Source organism: Lactuca virosa, chromosome 6 (genome assembly GCF_052849685.1).
Source record: "Lactuca virosa cultivar CGN04683 chromosome 6, Lactuca_virosa_CGN04683_v6, whole genome shotgun sequence".
NCBI classification, from domain to species: Eukaryota; Viridiplantae; Streptophyta; class Magnoliopsida; order Asterales; family Asteraceae; genus Lactuca; species Lactuca virosa.
This window is the reverse complement of record NC_136431.1, coordinates 163975225-163994055: the sequence shown is the minus strand read 5'-3', so window position 1 is coordinate 163994055 and position 18831 is coordinate 163975225. Positions and strand designations below refer to the sequence as shown.

Genomic DNA, 18831 nt, shown 5'->3' with positions numbered 1-18831 from the left:
AAATACAGATGATTAGCGATGGTGAATATACAGTACCAACCTTACCAACATCAATTGTTGTCCCTAGAGCATCAAGTTGTTCATCAAAACTAACTAGCATATATTGCCTGATAGGATCATAATCAGTTTCTCCAAACATTGGAACATATCTACATCAAACAATTTCAAAAAAAAAAAACACTAGGAACCAAACCATATATGTATTGTATACACACTACACAACTTCATGTTAATGGAGTTATATTAAAGGGGCAACAAACCTATCAGATCGATTGAGTTAATAAAGATCAATATAGTCAGTATGTAGCCTCAGCAAACTGCAACATTTGAATAATATAATCACTCAAACTTTTGAATGACATAAACACAAGGGCAAGAATGGAATAAACAATGTAGATTGGAGTATTTGTCCTTTAACACAGGGGAAAGAATGGAATAAACAAGGTATTTATCCTTCGTAATTTCTTTTCCTCAATTTTCATGTTCCTAAACTTTTGTTTATGTATCCTCAAACTTAGAATATTGCTTTGTTTGCTTTTGATCATTTATATACTTATTTGCTATTTACAAAAAACAAAACAAAAAAAAAAACTCAGAACCCAATAAATCGATATGGAGGGACCATCAATTGGAGTAGAGGGATCTCTAAAGGGAAATTAAAAGGTGTAATGATTGCCACCTGAAAGAGATAATATTGTGATTTTACATCTTCAAAGCCCATGTAGTTAAGATTCTAAAAAAAATGAATAAATAAATCTGTGAAAAAGAATCTTACAGGTCCTTAAGGCCAGCAGAAACCATGACTTTGTTGACCAAGATGATTCCCAAGAACTCCAAAGGACCTTGCATACGATTGTGAGAGAGAACTTCAAGATAGTTACATGGAAAAGAAACAAGAAGACATCCAAAATAGAAGGGCCCATCTCACATATCTTGATATTGATGAGTTTAGAAACAACACACAACAAGATATTGGTTTAAATGGTGCACCAAGTGGGTTAGTCAACATAACCCACAGGCTCGAGCCAGATGGAACCGATTACAACTATGCATCAACATCCAAGGGTGCAAAAGTTTTAGCACACAATAAAGAAGCAAATGGAGCAAGCAACATCTTGGGTTTAGATCATGACAAAAATCTAAGAAACCCTTGTTCTGCTGTGGAGAAATATGTAATCATTGAGCTTTCAGAAGAAACTCTTGTTGATGCTGTAAAGATTTCAAATTTTGAACACCATTCATCTAATTTCAAACAGTTTTCATTATCAGGAAGCTTGGTTTTCCCAACTGAAATATGGTATCATCTTGGAGATTTTGTTGCTGAAAACGTTAAACATGACCAATATTTTAAGTTGCCTGAATCCAAGTTGGCTAGATACTTAAATTTGACTTTAATCAGTCATTATGGGTTAGAATTTTATTGTACACTAAATGTAATTGAAGTATACGGGGTAGATGAAATCGAAAGGATGCTTGAAGATCTTATTGTGACTTCAGAAGAATCAACAAATCTTAATTCAACTGCATCCCCTGCATCAGTACAATCTACAAGTCCCAAAAACTGAAATATTATTGATGGTGAAAAGGGAAACACTGAGGCTACTAGTAAAAAGATGGAATGTGTTGATGATGGAAAAAGGGTTGATGATGATGCGGCAAAGAAACCCGTGAGTGTGACTAAAATACCTGAACTTGTAGCAAAAGGTAATGGAAGAATACATGGTGATGCTGTTTTAAAGATTTTGATGCAAAAGGTTAAATGTTGAAGAATACGCAATACAGGCAACAAGATTGAATTTTGAAGATTAAATGTTGAAGACAATAAATCCTTCCTCGAATTGTTACCTTTCGATAGACTCTTAACCCTAATCTCGTCACAAATCGAATCAATTAGGGTTCTTTTATACGCTCTTAGAAAAATACGAACAATAATCGATTTTCTCACCTGTCTGCATATCGTAATGTGTTTAGAGTGTGTTCGCTAGATCCATAATTTGGTGAAATGCATGAGATCATAACATTTCGTGAGTTTCCAACGAAGGAATCTCGAAGAACTTCAGTGAGCTTACTTCCTCTAAAAGGAATATGGCCATGGTCGTTATCAAGTGCTCTGATACATTCCTAAATGAATTTCCATGGTCATATGCTTGACTTTTTAATCCCAGGAGCTGATCAACGATGACAAATTGAAGCTTACAAAAGCATGAGAGATCATTGTTGATCGATCTCGATGAATCGATGATCATGAATTAGGCGATTTAGGGCTTCAAATATCGCAATTGAAGGTGAACACAAACATTGTCGATCTATAGGTTCGTAAATTCTTCACCGATGATCTGGATATGAAAGATTGTTGAGTGGTAGCCGACATTCATCGTCGACGGACGTAGCGGTGGACCGATTGAGGGAGGATGGAGACAAGGGGAAGATATACGGTGGAGAGAGAGAGAGAGAGAGAGAGAGAAAGAGAGAGAGAGAGAGAGAGATATGATAGAGAATGGTGATAGGAGACGTATGTGTATGAGTCAATTTCTATAACCCCAAAATGCCCCTGATTCCATTTAATTCTGATGCCCCCGTCCCTTTATTTGTCCACTTATTTACAAAAATGCCACAGTGCATCTTGACCATCCCTTTTTCTTGATCCAACGCTCCAGTTTTAGTTCTCGGGTTCTCAGGAAACTATGAGTTCTCAAGTGATCCTTCCTCTCTCTCTCTCTCTCTCTCTCTCTATATATATATATATATATATATATATATATATATATATATATATATATATATATATATATATATATATATATATATATATATATATATATATATATATATGTAGAATATCAAGGGTCATGTGTAACCCTAATCCATACACATTAGCCCATGATCCATTCATTTGATTTGGATAAATACTTCATGGATTAACCCATAAGCCCATCACAAATCAAACCATGGATCTTTAGCCCAACTCATATGTATCATTTTAATTAGTCTCTTTTGATCACTAAATTAATTCTTGATCAATACTAATTAAATAATATGATTCCTCAATTAATATATTATACTTATAATATATTAATAAATCATAATTAACCTCTTACTCAAATATCCTTCCTAACATATTGCTTTGATGAATGCAACCCAAATGGACCATGCTACTATCGGGTCAAGTACGTGCCAATTATAGTTATGGGCTTAGACACCTTTTCCAACAGTCTCCCACTTGGATAAGTCTAATAACTGTAATTGCCAATGTTACTTAAAATCCGATTAGCAATCGTAGCTCTCAAAAAGCCGCTGTCGAACTCTGACGCGTCCATTAGATAAGTGATCATATAATCCTCTGTTCTACAAGATATCGTGTGGACAAAGACATGGAATTAAAGTCATATTCATTGTCCAACATTTTGTTTCCTGAAATCTGATTTGTTCGACATAGAACTTAATTGAACACATCAATAGAGTCCTGACTGGGCCCGACACATAAGTCAAAAGAAAATCATCGATGGGCCCAAGATATCGCTTTTAATCCTCATAGGATAAAAGGAACATATAAACTTCTACTTATATGCTTGTACTAACTATTCATTGAATCATACATAATAGCAGATTTTATTACATCGAGTTACTGATGTGGTTTCGCACTATTAATGTACAATCAACAAATAATCGCCAACTCATATATCTTGGTTTGAAGATTATACAATATTATCGTCTCACAATCACCTGTGATAAATTCCATGAAGTGATATGTGAGCGTGGGTTTAGTCCAATACTCAAATCTTATTTCAAGAGCACTCATGAATGTTTGTAGCAATATTTTGCTATGTATAACACCTTAGAAAATCATACAAAAACCCATTCATGACAGTCTTCTTTCATGACCTACTTCCAAAGTATGATCAACTGTGGATAGTTTGAATAATCTTATTATTTTGGAAGTCAAAACATGCAAAAATGAAACAATAGTAAATAATTGACACAAGACAGTAACACTACTTATAAATAAAAACACCTTTTATTCAATCATCAAATGTCAATTACATTTTAACTATTACAAGTTTCTAAATGTCTATCTAATCACTAAAACTAATATCGTCCTTCAGCCCGACACTACTAGCGTTCCGCAAGTGCTTAACCCTACTCAGTCCCTTCGTAAGGGGATCTGCTGGATTCTCTTATGACGATACCCTCTTAACCATGGGGAGTCCCTCTTCTACTTGATGTCTTATGAAGTGATATTTTCTGTTGATGTGTCTTGATCTTCTATGATCTCTTGGTTCCTTGGATAAGGCAACTGCACTATCGCTATCACTGAAAATCTCCATGGGCTCCTTTATAGCTGGTACAACTCCAAGGACTCCGATGAAGTTCTTCATCCATATCGCCTCCTTCGATGCTTCACTCGCTGCTATATACTCGGATTCGCACGTTGAATAAGCTACAGTCTCCTGTTTGAAACTTTTCCAAGTTATTGCTCCTCTATTTAGGGTAAATATCCAGCCCGACTGAGGGCGGAAATTATCTCTGTCGGTCTGAAAGCTGGCATCACTATACCCTACCACTCTTAAGTCATCACTCCCACCAAGGGTAAGGATCCAGTCCTTAGTCCTTCGCAAGTACTTAAGAATGCTCTTTACCGCAGTCCAGTGAGCTTTACCAGGATTCCCTTGATATCTACTAACCAAGCTGAATGCAAAGGCTACATCAGGGCGAGTAAAGGTCATAGCATACATGATCGAGCCAACAGCAGAAGCATATGGTATTTGACTCATTTATACTATTCCAACATCATTACTCGGACTTTGAGTCTTACTCAGTCTGACATTGCTATGGATAGGTAATTCTCCTCTCTTGGAATCTTGCATGTTGAAACGTTTCAACACCTTGTCCAAATAGGTACTTTGACTAAGTCTTATTAGTCTTTTACTCCTGTTTTTCAATATCCTTATCCCTAGAATGTAAGCAACTTCTCCGAGGTTCTTCATAGCGAAACACTTACCAAGCCAGGACTTAACCTCTTGCAAGGTTGGAATGTCGTTTCCTATGAGCAGTATGTCATCCACATACAACACGAGAAAGCTAACTATACTCCCACTAGCTTTGACATATATACATGACTCATCCTCACTTCTCGAAAAGCCAAACTCTTTAACTTTCTCATCGAAACAAAGATTCCATCTGCGAGATGCTTGTTTTAATCCATAAATGGATTTCTCAAGCTTACACACTCTATCAGAGTACTTTGCATCGACAAAACCCTTTAGCTGATTCATGTAAACATTCTCAGCCAACTTCCCGTTAAGGAAAGCAGTTTTGACATACATTTGCCATATTTCATAATCATGAAATGCAGCTATGGCTAGCATAACCCTTATAGATTTAATCTTAGCCACTGGTGAGAAGGTCTCATCATAGTCAACTCCAGGAGTTTGAGTAAAGCCCTTCGCAACCAATCACACCTTATAAGTGTGTACTTTCCCATCCATGTCGGTCTTCTTCTTGAGGATCCATTTGCACCGACTGTCTTACGGCCTGGTACATTGTCAACCAAGTTCCAAACTTGATTTTCATACATGGACTGAATCTCGCTGTCCATTGCCTCTTTCCATTTAGTAGACTCGTGGCCTGCCATGGCTTCCTTGTAGTTGTTAGGTTCATCCAAATTTACTAGTGTACTATCACTGATAAATGTATCACCATCAGAAGTAATATAGAAACCATAAAACTCACGTGTCTGTCTAACTCTACTGGAACGCCTCAGAGGTAAGGACTCATCAATCGGTTCAACTGGAGCTTCCTCCTCAGGTTGAGCGCTAGTGTTTGAGGTTCCTTCATCACTTAACTCTTGAAGCTCTTCAAGGTCAATTTGCCTCCCACCGTCCTTCTGGCATATGAGCTCTCTCTCTCGTGAAAGACTCCTCTCCTCGCAATGAAGACAACATTGTCACTCGGTCTATAGAAGAGATATCTACAGGATTTCTGTGGGTAGCCGACGAAAATACATCGCTCACTACGAGGTTCGAGCTTGTCGTGAGTTTATTTTCTCACAAGAGCCTCGCAACCCAAACTTTGATGTGTGCTAACGAGGGAACCTTCCCTGTCCATATCTCGTGAGGTGTTCTGGAAACCTTTTTAGTTGGGAATAGATTAAGGATATGGGCGACAGTCTCTAAGGCATACCCTAGAATGAGATAGGTAACAAAGCTGGACTCATCATAGAACGAACCATGTAAAACAAGGTTCGATTGTGCCTCTCAGCTACACCATTAAGCTGTGGTGTCCTAGGCGGCGTCAATTGTGAAACAATTCCACATTCCTTAAGATAGTTGTGGAACTCGATACTAAGATACTCTCCTCCTCGATCGGATCGAAGCATATTTATCTTCCTGCCCAATTGATTCTCTACTTCTTGCTTAAACTCTTTGAATTTTTCAACGGTTTCTGACTTATGCTTGATTAAGCAGATATAGCCATATCTGCTGTAATCATCAGTAAAAGTCACATAGAAACGGTTAGCATCCCTTGTGGCGGTTCTGAAGGGTCCATACACATCTGTGTGTATGAGATCCAACAGACCCTCACCCATTGCACAAGTGTCAGTGAAGGGTGACTTTGTCATCTTTCCAAGTAAACCAGATTTACAAGTCTCATCTGACTTTAAATCAAATGACTCCAACACTCCATCCTTTTGGAGTTGGGCTATGCGCTTCTTGTTAACATGTCCAAGATGTCAATGCCATAAGCATGATTTATCCAAATCATTGGATGAATCGATGTGCAACACATTATTTCCTAAGTTATCTACAACCATCATAGTTTCATATATGCCATTGCAAGGTAATGCTTCAAAATAAAATACACCATTGTAATAAGCATTAATACCAATTTCATTATTAAAAGAAAAGATAAAACCTTGTTAATACAAACTGTGAAAAGAAATAATATTCCTCGCCATATCAGATGAGTAGCAACAATTATTCAAATCTAATTTCAAACCATTACTAAGCAATAAAGAATAAAATCCAATCTTGGTGACAAATGACTTTACCCTATTCCCTATGATTAAGTTCATCTTCTCATGCTCCACATCCCTACTTCTTTTTAGACCCTGCAAATCAGAACAAATATGTAAGCCACATCCTGTATTAAGGACCCAAGAATTAGCATGTGATGAGTTATTAGACAAAATAGTATAAATACTTGCGAAGGAGGGTTTGATCTTCCCATCCTTTTTGTTCTGCAAGTATTTGGGGCAGCTTCACTTCCAGTGACCTTTATCATAAAATGGAAGCACTCGGCTTCCTTTGGATTGGAAGAGGGTGTGACAGAACCAACTTTGGTTCCACTGGAAGAGGATCCAACATGGGACTTTCCCTTGTGACTCTTGGAAGGAGTCTTCCTCTTCTTTCCCTTCCCATGTCAAATTGCCAAGACAGGGGCAATTACAGTAGGAGTAGGTACAATAGATTTGCCTTTCAAACTGCTTTCAACAGTTCTTAAGAGACCTTGAAGCTTTCTTAGAGTGACCTCCTCCTTGTTCATATGATAAGTCATACGAAACTGATCATAACAAGGAGGTAAAGAGTGTAGAATAATATCTATGACCAACTCTTCATCAAAGTTAACATTCAACTTTAGCAAGCGGTCTACAAACCTTTGCATCTTTTGCAAGTGGGCCGTGATAGACTCTCCATCCTTCATTTTGGTCGTGATCATGGAGGCAATGATCTCATACATCTCCCGCCGAGTACTTTGATGGTACCTTTCCATCAAGTCCTGGTGCATTTCATAGGGCCAAAAGTCCTCATACGACTTTTGGAGCTCAGCAGTCATGGTAGCGATCATTATACACAACACTTTTGTCGCGTCCCTCTCATGAGTGTTGTACTCAACAATTTGTTCTGGAGTAACAGTAGTTTCATCAATCTCCTTAAGCTCTTTATCGAGGACATATTCTTTGTCCTCATAATGAGATGCCATTATGATGTTTCGAATCCAATCATTGAAATTCGATCCATCGAAGATGACCCTCCCACATAAGTTCATGAGGGAGAAAGAGCCGGAAGGGATCAAGTTGGAAGCATTGGTTGAAGTAGACATCTTGAAAGAAAGACAAAGTTTAGATTAGATAACGATCCTTAATATAACACCCAAAATGATATATTAAGGCTAGGACCCAACACAATATTTTACAATTCGGAAGAGGGATGCCGTAATCCTATTGCAAAATATTTGAAGGTAGGTAAATGACGATTTCCCAATTTCCACCATGAAAAACGAAATAGAAAATTAGGTTTTAAATGAATTGAAATTCCTAGATTCTTTTGAGATTCATTGAACTTTTCGATGACATGTTTAAATCTCGATTATGCCCTTCAAGTTTTGTGACTGGGATACCGAGGATCACAAACAAGGTGTGAATAACCATGCAAATTAGCTTGGTACATTTAATGTTACGAATCACCTAATCAATGTACCGGTTAACCACACACGCTCCATTGATCCATGATTAACATCAAGCTACTATTTGCCACACATTGTCAGTCCCAAATTAGTGTGCGGGTTAACCACACATGCTCCACTAACGACTTAACAAGGTGCAAAGTGCAATTTGATGGAATAGCACCATTTTCACATTTTCCTAAAGTAACTAAGATTTAGAATTTATAAAAGCTTAGTTACTTTAATAATTTTCATTATACTTATTAATGAGAATTAGTGTCCTATCCTACCCGTTCGGCTAACGACCCTCCACCAGTCAAGGAAGCGGTGGGTGAGAGTGGACACCCATTAAACCACCATTTTATAGGCAGTAAACTTATACCCCCGTATAGACCGGCTTCGTGAATGAGGCCTACTAATGGTAAGACTGACTTGTCTTATATATATATATATATATATATATATATATATATATATATATATATATATATATATATATTTAATTTTAATATTATAATAGTATAAGGGTTGAATTTTAAACCTTTAAAACTCTAGGGTTTGGAATTAAAGTTTCATTAATTTAACTTTTCAAGTTCCAAAACTTGAGGGCAAGTTTTGTAACTTGTCAAGACTTTTGAAATTCATAACTTATGAACTTTTATGTTCCATGAATGAGACCTTTCTAATTCCAAACTTGTGTACGAGTTATGAAACCTTCCAAGACTCTTAGAATTCTATAACTTACATTAGTTAATGGTTTCATAAATAAGGACTTTTAATATTCCATAATTTGAGGACAAGCTATGAAACTTTTCAAGAACACATATGGATCAAATTAACTAGTCCAATTTTGATATGATGATCATTTACCAATTTGACGTAATTTGATTCATATTAAAGATAGTTTCAAATTTTACAAATAACTAGTATTTTACAAAAATCAAGTAGTTATCTTAGAATTTGACAAACATCATGTTATTGGATGTGGATTAACATTACCATATCATTAAAATCAAATTTTATAAACCAAAATAGTTTGTGGTAGTGTTCCTAATCCAAAACAGGCCAAAAACTCGAAGATTATGGCTACTAACTGTCCAACTCGTCGAGTGCACTTATGAACTCGACGAGTTCATTATCATAAGGCATCTACTCGTCGAGTTCATACATGGACTCGTCTAGTAGACCATGGCAGAATCCAATTTTACAGTTTATTCAGCTTTGAAAATTACACAGTTGCATCAATAGGCCTATTGGGTAGAACATAAAAGATTCGCCGAATCTACAACTATACATATTTGTTGGTGAAATCAAGTGTTGATACATTTGATACCTGGTGCAAGTTCTAGTTTATAACCTGAAAGAATAGAAAACATCCTAGGCTCTGTTACCAGTGTTGGGTTTTATGTACTCTAACAATCCTATGGTGCACATACAACCATAATGCTTTGGATCTAAGTTTTCTCTAATTATACATGCAATAAACATTTTCCAAAGCATGAAGCATAAACTAGCATGCAATGTGATATTTGAATCATAAAAATTAGTTAGAATATTACCTTGTGTAGTAGCTTGAATAAATTGGCCTCAAGAAAGCTTATCGCCCCAAGTGTGATGCCTCAAATGGAATCACAAAACACCAAGAACAATTAGGATTAATATGGAGAGGTTATGGAGATTCTAAAATCGGTTCTCACTCTTTAAAACATAGTTAGTGGTGATTTTGGACTTTGAGATACATATATATATATATATATATATATATATATATATGTATATATCTATATATATACATATATATACATATATAGATATATATATATATATATATATATATATATATAGATATATATGTATATATATGTATATATATAGATATATACATATATATATATATATATATATATATATATATATATATATATATATATATGTATATATATATAGATATATACATATATATATATATATATATATATATATATATATATATATATATATATATATATATATGTAGAATATCAAGGGACATGTGTAACCCTAATCCATACACATTAGTGTTGGGTTTTGAGCACTATAACACTCCTATGGTGCACATTCAACCCTAAATGCTTTGGATCTATGTTTTCTCTAATTATACATGCATTTTCATTTTTTCCAAAGCATTCTCCCTAACTATCATACAATTGAACAATTGAACAATACAACTAGTTAGATAACTTACCTCTTAGTAGGACTTGTAGTTCTTGGCCTTCAAACGCTTGAACACCTCAAGTGTGATGCCTCTAATGGTTCACAAACACCAAATGCAAGAGGAGGCTTGTGAGAATAAGTTACTTAGCACAAAATCAACTTCACTCTCTTAGAATGAATGGGGTAGCCGATTTTGGGACTAGAGGTATGCTTTTATAGTGTTACTAAGCTAGGGTTACATTCGTGCAAACCCTAATGCTCCATGACCTTTCACATTCTTATGCTCCATGGCTTAACCTCCATGGACTATCCATGGGTTATCTCATTGGTTTAGCCCATCTAAACAATCATGGATCATTGGCCCACACTATAAGAATCATTGATTTAAATAATCAATCCCCATATATTTAATTAGTCTCTTTTGATCACAAAATTAATTCCAAATTAATTCTTGATCAATACTAATTAAATAATATGATTTCTCAATTAATATATTATACTTATAATATATTACTAAATCACAAATAATCTTATTCTCAAAAGTCCATCCTATCAAACTTCATTGATAAAGGCAACCCAAAAGGACCATGCTACAATCGGGTCAAGTACATCCCAGTTATAGTTATGGGCTTAGACACCAAATACATATATTCCTCTGTTCTCAAGATATCTATGCGGACAAATACATGAAACATAATCATACTTATTGTCCTGTAATTTTGTTTCCCGATTTCCGATTCGTCTGACATAGAAGATAACTGAACACATCAATTTAGTTCTGACCGGGCCCGGCACATAGTCAAAATAGAATCATCGAGGGGCCCAAGATATCGCTTTTAATCCTCTTAGGATAAAAGGAACAGATAAACTTCGACATTATATGCTTGTACTAACTACTCGTTAAGTCATGCACAACGATACGTTTTATAACATCAAGTTACTGATGCGTTTTCGTATCATCAATGCACAACCAACTCATAGTCAAAAACTCATATATCTTAGTTTGAAGATTATATGATATTATTGTCTCACAATTTCTCATGATAAATTCCATGAAGTAATTCAGGTGAGCGCGGGTTGAATCCAATACTCAAATCTTATTTCAGGAGCACTCATGAATGGTGTAGCAAACTTTTGCTATGTCTAATGCCTTAGACAATCTACAAGCCAACTCATGACTGTCTAGCCTCATTACCTACTTCCAAAGTATGATCGACTGTGGATAGTTTGAATAATCTTATTATTCCAGAAGTCAAAACATGCAGAGTGAAACACAAGAATAATACTAATCCTATATGGCCCCAAAACTTTTGAGTGTAAATAAAACACCTTTTATTTAATCACCATATTGATTACACATTATTCATTATATATTGTTTCGATTTATCAACTAATACTTGAATTAAAACAATAGCTATCCCATGCTCCAAGCATGTACACTATGTTTACCTACGGTCCTTACTTTGTGAAATAGATCAATTGTAAACATTTCCAACGATACTCATTTCACAATTCGAAATCATTATCGTAAGTGTAAGAATATACCAAGTTCTTGCCACTTACTGTAATTTGTTAGATTCTAAACTTATATGCATTGATCCTTTTGTAATGACTATGTATATAAGTCACAAAGAGTTTGTCAATTACAAAATTTTCCATTTGGAGATTGTTACAAGACAATTCCATAGATCCGAAGTCTTATATTCAAAGCACATTCCTTTAAACATCCTTCTTGCATAAAAGTTTCTAACTTTCTCATAGATTCTTGATATCCAACTCCCATTATGGAAACATTTCCATATTTGCCATATGACATCTCATTGTTAATAGAATCCTGTCTGTTCATAATAATGTCAATATGGTCCATCCATTACTATACTTCCAACTATCCATAAGCAACTAATCTTTGGCGAAACTTAGATTGTTCTTAACAGTTGTTTAATAACTTTAGTCATATCCAGTTCTAGTCCCTTTTCCCTCTTAATACCCTAGGCATTTGGAAAATTAGAACACATGAATATTATAACATACACAATCGATCCTATACCCGGAGCATATGGGATACGATTCATAATGTCTTACATAAAGACATGATACTTGACCCGTCTTTTGCTATAATATTTCCATATATAGAATTTCCAATGTTGAAGCATTTCAACATGATATTCATATAAATCCTTGACTAATTTTAATTAAAATCTCAATCTAAAATTTTTGAATTAAAATGAAGTATAAGTTCCTCTCCCTTAATTATAGCAAAACAACTTTTCAACCCTGCAACTTTGCGAATTGAAAACTTTGTTTTCCATAATGAACATTGCTAACTTGCAAAACTTACCATAATAATTATGCTCCCACTAGCATAACAATTATTTTGTTACTTGCATAACATTTATGCTCCCACTAGCTGTGACATAAATCCAGAAATCAGCTGAACTTCTAGAAATAAATACTTTATTGACTTTATTACCAAAGTTCAGATTTCTGACACTAGATGCTTCGATAAGCCTTTATCTAAGCTCATACACCTTTTATTAGAAAGCTCATATGTGTGTCTAAACAATTTTAGAATGCAAATATCACAATTGCTAACTCTTTAAAATCTACTTAGTGAAAACGTTTCCTCATAATCATTTTCATGAATTGGAGAGAAACCTTATGACACTTAGATTTTTTTATGGTGTATGTGTTCCTATCCATGTGAATTTGTCATAACCATAATCTTGAGACAAGGTTAGTGACCAATCCAAACTCATATGGACTGAACCTATATAATATTAATTCCTTGCCACTCGGTAGCACAAGGGCCTACCATGTCTTCCAAGTTGTTATGCAAACAATTGAGAACTCATACAACTCACATCCATAGTCAACTTTAACTGGAATGGCCACAGAAACAAGAATATGTCAACATGATAGGTTACAAACCTCAAGTCGTGTGCTAGTGATTAACAATAAGTTTACTCTTGATTAGTTCTTTAAACTTTTCAAGACCTTTAAGACTCCCACTAACCTCTTGACATATAAGATTATCTTTATCAAGAACCATTACTTGACAAACAAACATTCAAGAGTTAGTGCGGTTTCTTATCAAGCCAAACACTTCTCACAATTGGTCTTAGTTGGTCTTTGTTTTATCAAAAACATTACAACTTACCAATTTCAAATGTACAAGAGTAGAAAGCATTTTACTCTACATTTGCTGATATGTCACTCAATATACAATCTTGGAGTATGACTCTAAGATTTGATTTTGGAACGAAGTATGATTCATCTTACTTGATTTAACCATTTCAACAATTCTTGATTCCTCTTCTTAGCCAAACAAATGCACTAAGGCGTCCTTAGAGGATCAAAATGTGATATGGTTTTCATAATCATTAAGATGATCATAAAACACGATACTCAAATACTCTCCCATCTTTTCAGATTGGAGAAACGTTTATCTTTCTGCTGACTTTGATTCTTCTTATTCGTTCTGCTTTACATTGAAACTTTTTCAATGATTCAGAATAACCATATTTACTAAGCTTTTAGTAAATCATGACGAATAGTCTTATCGTTCTTTGTGGTGGATCTGACTAGTGCACAACCAAGTGCCCGATCCCCTAGTCCTTCACTTAACTCACCTTTGTATGTGAACAAGGAATTAGTCCTAATTTCCAAAAGATGAAGGTTCTCATTCATCATACAATACAAGTTGCATGATCCCAAGTTTCTGTCCAATTGAAAATCGGTTGATGATTATCTTTCCTTATTTGGTAAATTTAGACACTACCACAAACGAAAGAATCAAATCCATACTGCTAAAATAGAAACATACAAACATGAAATTTCACAAATGCCATTGCAAGGAAATATAAATAAGATAAAAAATTCAAAATTTTATTTATTTATAAAAGGTGCGGAAAGACTTTTCCTTAAAATGCAATTACAAATGGAAACAATGTTACTACATATTTCTAAGCAATCTATCATAACTCCTAAGCAGCAACTCAAAAATCTGGTAATCGAACCATTCGATTGAAACCCATCTCTTCGCGATCAGACTCAACATGCTTTTTCTCTAAGCTTCCTTTCTTTTCTTTGATCCTACAAAACATCAAAATGTAATATTATCACATCATGTATTAAGAATCTACGAATAGGAACTTAATAGAGTTAGATAGTGGATTTACCTGAAGTAGAGTCAAACCTTTTTGACTTTACGTTCTCTTCGATCTTTCAGGTATTCAGGGCAGCTTCGCTTCCCATGTCCCTTCAAATGGCAGTAGAAACAAGTGGACTCTTTGGCACTTGCACATGGAACTATCTCAGAATTGGCTTTTCTCTTATGGTCAAATCTTTTGACCATAGCCAATTCCCTTCCCATAGTAGAAGGGATCTTTTCTGGACTATCTATGTCATTGCCTATGTCCATGGGAGCTTGGGAAGTTGTAACTCCCGTGTTTCTAGGCTAGGCACTAATGATGATGTAATAGTCTAGGCCAACCTTTGTAACTTGTTTTGAAATAATAAGATGTATTATTGATTATTATGTGTTTTATGCTTAATTATTATAATTTAATGAATTAAGGATACAAATAAGCGTCGAAAATAAATGCTAGACAAACTTGATATCTATGAAGAAAGTTGTAGTGGTTGAAATAAAGATTCCGGAGATATAAAGAATACCGAAATCCGAGTTATAACGAAGAAGTTATGACCTGTCGAATTTTCGCGACAGAACTGGCATGACGCTATGTGACGTAAAAAAAGTGAATTTACGATAAAGTGTTTTTTAGCTTTAGTGATTTAAATGAAAGTCGTAGTATTCGTTAAACCGAGAATTTTCATAAAAAGAACATCCAAATCTGACTTCGTATGAGGAAGTTATGATTTTTCTAAGTTTCAGTATAGTAGTATACAACTAAAAACTCGAATTTTAGATCGACTGATTTTTAGTCGACACAACCTAAACGAAAATTGAAGGTCTCGTCAGTAGTAGTACAACGGTAAAAAGACAGACGAAAACGGACGTCGGATAGAGAAGTTATGAAGCTCAACCCTCGCAAGGACCAGTTTTCATTAAAGCTCCCGTTTTCATCGGAAACGATCGTTTTAAGAAACGAAGTGCTGCCCGATTATCGTTAAATCAAGTGAGTGTATAGTCACTTTCATCTTACACATAGATATGAAGTATTTTATATAAAATACGTGCTATGTGTATATATGTTGTTTGTTTATTTGAGATGGATGTTGAATAAATGTTTTGTACAGGTTTTAAACTGTATATGTATTTTATATCTACAACTATGTTGGGTAAAACATGGGTAGATGAAATAGTTGGTGTGTGATGAAAAATGAGTTGGATGATGAGAAGAAAGGTGGTATAGATCATGAGATGAGGGTGAGAGGTGAAAAGTGAGAAAAGCCTTTACCCAAACATTGGCCCCCGTCATTCAGTAGAGTGTGGATGATAATCATGGACTATTCTAGACGGTCCGTTGAACACTAGCAGGCTCGCAACCTGTAGGTGTTGTGAACTATATGTTCATCAGATGTACTCTAAAAACCCATTGACATGTATTCCAGGTGGATTCCCGTGAATAATACTGTCGATAAATGAGAGCTATGGACTTAGCACATGTTGAATAAACCTTGGCAGCTATGGACTTAGTGCCTGTTGTATAAATCCTGTCAGCTATGGACTTAGTGCCTGTTGTATAAACCCTGGCGACGATGTAATTCGTGCCTATTCCTTAGGATGAATCCTTAGGAATGAGTGATAGATGGTTCTTAGGGTAAATCATTAAGAAATATAGAAGATAATGGGGATGGGTAATTGGGTTAATTGTCTGATGATAAAACACAATAACTTTATTATTGTGGGTTGAAAATCCTATATGCTCACCAGGCTCCCAAGCCTGACCCACTCAGTTTTCTATATTACAGGTAGTGGAACAAGAGCATAGTTGGACGATGACGAGGGATTTTGGATTATAGGTCAGTAGATATAAATAAATGTTGTAAGGCCTATATTGTACTGTTTATGCTTTTGATATGCATCGGAACATGACATCCCAAGGTTTTATAATACAATGAAAATACGTTTATTTAAGAAATGCTTTGATAAATTTTTATCATATTTTGTTTTGGGGACAAATTCCGCAACACCTTTTGAAAGATTACTCTGATTTTAATTTAAAAAGCATAAACGAAATCGGTCTTTTCTGGCCGAGAAAATGGGGATGTCACAGTTTGTATCAGAGCATTAGTTTAAGCGAACTAGGAATTAGTAGGATTTCTAGACTTAAACGTAGAATGCTAAGCGATGATCGTGAGATGAGTGTCTACCATCTTTTAGACACGAGCACTAGTATATTTTAGGAAAGATGCCTAAAATGATTTTATGTGCTAAATGCTATATGTTTGCCATATATGATACTATTTGTTCGGATCTATGGTCTGTTGCCGACTAGATCTGGAAACCTTATGTGTTCAGGATTCTAAGCGTATGACTAGGATATTAGAACTAGCATGTAAACGTTTCAGAGTGATAACGAAGATTTAAACTTCTATCAAAAATAAAGATCTAAATTCACCTACTTTGATGTATAGATCTAAATGGCAAGCACACAAAGTCGATTGGGAGACGATAACCCTTAGCCCGAACCAATCACTATGGCAAGGGTACAAGCAATGATGCGGACGATGTTGGATCAACAGATAGAAGAGACAAAACGTTTACTTCAACAAAGTAAGGATGAACTTACTATGCCAGTACGCCAGGCACCTACTCTTAGGGCAACTATCTGGTTTGCTAAGTCTACTGAAGAAATAATCAACGACAGGACCACCAACAAGGTTGAAGTTGGCAAGAAGAGGAAATTTGTGGGGTCTTCGAGGTCCAACAAGAGCAACATGTTGTCAAAGTCTGGCAAAAGAGGAGGTAAAGAAAAATGGTGCGGGAAGTGAAAAAATATAAACACTCTGGAAGGGAGGTGACTTGTTTCAAGTGTGGAAAGATCGAGCATTACGCCGATGAGTGTATGTTTCCCAAGAGGGTGTGTTACGGATGTAGGGAGAAGGACATATTGCCAGAGACTGCCCAAAGAAAAGCGAGGCAGCAAAGCCAGATTCACCACCAAGGCCAAGGGCAATCCACATGATCCTCAACGAAGCAAATAACAATGCCAGGAATTTGAAGTAAAGACTTGATACCCGAAGATCAAGTTATGAAGTAGCAATGTAAATAGTAATATGTGGTGTAGCCTATTAGAGGCATAATATAGGGTAAAATTGAACCTCTGCGTAATCGTTTCAAGAAATAATATAAACCCTGGTTTTGTTATCTGATGTATTGAATGACTATGTGAAATCCATGTATGGTGACTTGGAGAACTGCGAGACAATACTTGGTACGAGTATGAGTAAGTGTGAATGCTAGTAGAGGCCTATACTACCGGAAGCACATGACTCACACTTGGATCAGGGAAAGTCACGAGGTTACCAAGGAGCTAGTAGTTGATTCCGTTTTGTTCTAGTCTGTCGTTACCATAGTTTCGATAATGACTGAGAAAGATGATTGTTATTCCGACCCAAGAGGTTATATCGAATCGAGTCCGACCAAGATGAGTTAGTCATGTGGTTCAGAGAACCAAGTCTGATGTAGTATCTCACTCAAACGACAAGATTGAAGTATCCCAATCATTATTAAAGTAAGAGGCTTGTAGCTAGAAGTACTACATGTTAGAATGTAATCACATTGGAAAATGAAGGAAGATATATTATGTTCAGAAACTCGACTCTAAAGGACTTGAGTCTAAGCAGTACATAATACGATGAGAGGTCATTAGAACATGACCCATCAGTATACTATGGTAATCGAAGGAAAGAACTTATCTTAAGTTTAGAGGAGTCTCCAATAAAGATCGAGATTGTGACTTGAAGGTCACAATTGAAAGTTCAACATGGGATAGGGAGCGGGTGTAAGATCGAACACCACCTGCATACACGAATTCCAAAAGTAGATACTCATTCGAAGGAAACATAATAGTTACGAATATTACCTAGGATGAAGAGATAACATATGAAGTCATTATACAAGCCATGCCTTGTTAGTGTTTCCGAAAACAGAGTTGAAGGCTTCGTAGTCTGTAGTGACGCATCTGGAGCTGGGTTGGTTTGTGTTCTAACCCAGAGGAATAAGAGATC

The 18831-nt window shown here is 35.6% G+C and overlaps 1 pseudogene; it reads left to right on the top strand.

The window, feature by feature from the left end:
• The first annotated feature begins 232 nt into the window (after positions 1 to 232).
• Positions 233 to 1854, top strand: LOC145122044 (SUN domain-containing protein 5-like; annotated as a pseudogene).
• The last annotated feature ends 16977 nt before the right edge of the window (positions 1855 to 18831 follow it).